Below are 5,000 nucleotides of genomic sequence, written 5' to 3'. Positions count from 1 at the left end.
ACACCTCCATCTCTCTCTCCTTCCACTTTAGCAGACACCTCCATCTCTCTCTCCTTTAGCAGACACCTCCATCTCTCTCTCCTTCATCTTTAGCAGACACCTCCATCTCTCTCTCCATCTTCTTTAGCAGACACCTCCATCTCTCTCCTTCCTCTTTAGCAGACACCTCCATCTCTCTCTCCTTTAGCAGACACCTCCATCTCTACCTCCATCTTCTTAAGCAGACACCTCCACCTCCTTCCATTTTAGCAGACACCTCCACCTCCATCCCCTTTAGCAGACACCTCCATCTCTCTCTCCATCCTCTTTAGCAGACACCTCCCCTTGCCTTCTCGTCTCCCAAAAGGGTAAATGGCCCTTCATCTGGCACTGCTGTCCTGTTCCTCTGTTGCTGTGGGGTTAGGGTTAGTCTGCCTGAATCCTGAGCCAAGTTTGCAATGGGTACGCAGGGTCTCCAATTCCCCCTCTCCTCTCCTCTTCTCCCTCTCTATTCACCATCTCCATCTCCTCACCTCTTCTCCCGCTCCCCTCCTCTCCCTTCTCCCTCTCCTCCCTCGCCCATCCCTCTCCTCTCCATCAGCAGTCGGGGATGGATGGACTCTTTGGCCCTGTAGAGCAGCAGACTAATTGCTGGCGAAACCTCCAGACTGTACGGTCTCCTCGCTGTGTGTGTGTGTGTGTGTGTGTGTGTGTGTCTGTGTGTGTGTGTGTGTGTGTGTGTGTTCTGGCTCTGTGAGAGCTTCCCTCAGCCCAGACGTTGGTAATGAGTTGCTGCTCCTTAGAGGGTCTGCTGGCAGGATGAGGAAGAAGAGTGTGTGTGTGTGAGTTTGTGTATGTGTGAGTGTGTGTGTGTCTATGACAGCAAAGGTAAATGAGAAAGGAAAACCCTCCCCCCCCCCCCACACACACACACATTCTTATGGGCATTGCCGGGGAAGGGTAACATACCTCACAGGCCACACACACTTCCCCAGAAGAACAGAAAGAAGCTCAGAGCCTCACAGTCCACACACACTTTCCCAGAAGAACAGAAAGAAGCATAGAGCCTCACAGGCCACACACACTTTCCCAGAAGAACAGAAAGAAGCTCAGAGCCTCACAGGCCACACACATCATTTTGGCCTTTGACCTAGTAATGCGCATTTTGACCATTCAAATGAGAAGACTGGAAACTCAGGATAAAATCTAATCTCATGCGCATAGAATTTCGAGGGGGTGGATTAACTCCTTTCCATGTATATAATATATATAATGTGACTGCGGTTGATAGAAATATTTGTTGCAATTTCATCAGTTGTTTCCGTTAAAGTTGTCCTGACCACCTTGTCCTGCAACTGTTCACAACCCCTCCCTTGATTTGAAGAGTGTCCATTTTAACCTTTTGGCCTGCGGGGTGTACTTGACCATGACCATAGACATAGGTAAGTGTTACGAATCCAAACCAGCAAATTCAACCATGTTGGATCGCATAACATAAAGGAGTCACAGGAATCGGTTTTGTGAGAAAAAAAAAGTGTACTGTACCAAAACATAACGGCAAAATTCAGTTAACAAAACAAGGTGGTTACAAAAAGACAGAAAGGAAAACGCTTGTTTATTAAAATTAAAGAGTGAGTCTTCCGCGGTCAAACTTAATTACCTATCCTGACTAACGAAACTACAAATGTGCAGAAAAATAACCACCAGGTAAAAAGAAAACAATATTACGAATATTTACATAATTAAGGCTGTGAGTTTCAGTTAAGCAAAGGTAAGTAAACTAAAGCAGCGTGTGCCAGCTTCTGTCTGTGCAAGGAGAGAGAGCGAGCGTCCATCTTGGAAACGGGACGGCTTTTATACTTGTAGGCCGGCCCCAGTAATGACATGCAGCTCCAGTCAATGTTCAGACCACGGACATAGGAATTCGGGGCAGACTCACAGTGCTTCATGGAGAACAAAATGTGATTGGATAAAATGTGTGTGTGTGTGTGTGTGTGTGTGAGTGTGAATGTTTTATTCTCTTTACTGATGCAGCACACGACTCACAAACCAGACTCAGCTCAGCTCTTATCTGATGCAGGGCACGACTCGGACATCAGTGTCTGTGTGTGTGTGTGTGTGTGTGTGTGTGTGTGTGTGAGTGTGAGTGTGTGTGTGAGTGTGAGAGTGTCTGTGTGTGTGTGAGTGTGTGTGTATGTATATATGTGTGTGTGTATGTATATACAGGGGCGGTTTTTCCTACAGGCGGTATAGGCGGTCGCCTAGGGCGCCACTCAGAGGGGGGCGCAAAAAACTGCGCCCAGCAAAAAAAAAAAAAAAAAAAAAAACAGGAATTGTGGGTTTTTTTTTGCGCCCCCTTCTATATCTCCAACCAATATTTTGACATAAAAAAAAAAAAAATCTAACATTAGGGTAAAATTAGCCAAAAATCGAAAACGGAAGGGGGTACGTACATCCTTGTTGTTGTCAGAACATGCAAGCACAGTGAGGCGTTTGGTTAGAGTGTGTGTGTTCAAGAAACTTTGAAGAACAAAATAATGAAGAGGCAAAAGCCATCCGGGGCGCAATTTAGGAAGAAAAGAAAGGAAGAAGAAAAGAAACGTGCCAAGGAGAAAGGTAAATCCTTAAATCCTGTTCTAGCCTAGAATGAATTCCAGATAAGAAAACGTTCACGAATGCGTGAATTGCCCGCGGCACTTTAGTGGAGTTAAGAAAAGATGTACCTTATCATTGAACGTTTTCCTACTCCCTGTCACATAATTCTTTAATGATTTTACAGAGGCGGGTATATAAAAAATGATGTCCATTTATTCTACATTATACAAAAAAAGACATGATTAAAATAGGCGCACATATAAAGCCAATAGCCAGTGCAACAACACTACACATACCTTACTCATTGCATAGCACACCCATTAAGGAAGCCAAACACGGCAACTTGTCAATAAGTGAGGAATACTGGTAAAAATCCAAGTGTTGTCAACTTTAGCGAATGGTTTGTATGTAATCTTGCTAGTTAGCTAACGCTAGCTAGCCAGTGACTTGTGACGTTCCTTGTTATTGCCATTCAGTAGAAACATCAGTTCAAGTTCAGCTGTACCGCAATTTGCGTCATTTTGCGTCGTAAAAATTTGAGTAATCAAATTTGGACAGCTTTAGTTTTGGTGGAGCGAGCTAGCCAGTTTAATTAGACATGATTCAACTAAACAAGAGCTATGCATCTTGGGATAAAAAAAATGTCAGGCTGTCCAAATACACCAAAATGCTTAATAACTACATAATAGCTACATTTAACAAATGATGATAATACATACTTTTGTTATATCATTTTAGATTCACTTTCAGAAGACTAAGAAAACATTATTTGCAGGCGATTGGGAAGATGACGTGGAGGTGTGTGTGTGTCCATAAACAGTTCAACAGGGGGCGTGGCCGGAGCGTAGTCCAGCACAGGCGTGACATTTTCTCAGTGATTTGTTCTTGAATTAATGTTTGTTCATTGTCGCGATCGTTGTTGTGTTTATGTGAAAGAAATGCAGTCTTACAGGGCAAAATAGCGTTTGAAAGTTGCAATTCCGTTTTCTTGGGGAAAACAAAATATTTTTTATTTGGGGGGGGGGGGGCGCCAGGAGTGAAGCTCGCCTAGAGCGCCAAATGTGCTAGGGCCGCCCCTGTGTATATATGTGTGAAGTGTGTGTGTGTGTGTGTGTGTGTGAGTGTATATATATATGTGTGTGTGTATGTATATATGTGTGTGTGTGTGTGAGTGTGAGTGTGTGTGTGTGTGTGTGTGTGATAAGCTCAGCTCTTATCTGATGCCTCACCAGACACTCTCCTCTGGACTCCAGCCAATCAGAATAGGAGAGTGCTATTCGAAAGCTGATGTCAAGTGTTCATCTCTAATGTCATATGTGTGTGTGTGTGTGTGTGTGTGTGTGTGAGTGTGTATGTGTGTGTGTGTGTGTGTGTGTGTGTGTGTGTGTGTGTGTGCCAGAACACACCACGACCCTAACTGACCCACCTGTGATGTGGACCACATACTAATCATTTCCCTTTAATAAGATAACACTTACTCAGTGGCCTTTAATATAATTCCAAGCGAACACTTAGTTTACAGACACACACACACTGTGTTTGGTCCTTTTTGGAAAGTTTGGAATGAAATATGAATTATGTATGTGATAATTAATATAAATTATTCATGTATAATTAATCTGATAAGTAATAATTAACAATGTATAATCAATGCAATGGCACTGATAATAATTATAATAATTATTATTAATGTCTAATTAATGTAATGATTATTATTAATGTATATATGAATGTGATATTCAGGTATTCAGAAATGATTCAGTCTAGGAATTACATCAAGACTCATAAACCACACTACGAGCATATGCCCAAACACAACACACTGGACAGTCTTCGACGCCTTATACCAGAGCGCAGAGGCACAGTTTCCTTTTTATATGATATGCTAAGGGCCCATGTAGTGGTGCCCACTGACAAGTTGAAAAACTATTGGGAGCAGGAACTTAACATGGACATTTCAATAACCGTTTGGGAGGGAATCCAGAATCCACAGCAGCTCAGGCATTCTCTAATTCAATTTAAGATAGTTCACAGACTCCATTTCTCGAAAGCCAGGCTCCATGGCATATACTCCGACATTTCTCCTTTATGCGATAAATGTAAACAACAAACTGGTACTCTTACTAATCAGTTTTGGTCTTGTTCCAAGCTAACTTCCTTCTGGTCTCTTATATTTGACTACATTTCAAAGGCCTTCCATGAAACTATTACACCAGACCCACTCCTTGCCATCTTTGGTTCAGTGATGTATATGATCCCAACATTACAAGCTATGAAGGGCAAGCCATTTCCCCTCTGTACTCTGTTGGCCAGGCGCCTCATTTTGCAACAGTGGAAGTCAGACGCTGGCCCCCTATTCCAACAGTGGCTTAGGGAGTTGGGCAATGTATTGCATATGGAAAAACTCCGCTATACGATCACCAACA

This window comes from Clupea harengus, unplaced genomic scaffold (genome assembly GCF_900700415.2).
Source record: "Clupea harengus unplaced genomic scaffold, Ch_v2.0.2, whole genome shotgun sequence".
NCBI lineage: Eukaryota > Metazoa > Chordata > Actinopteri > Clupeiformes > Clupeidae > Clupea > Clupea harengus.
This window is presented reverse-complemented; position numbering follows the sequence as displayed.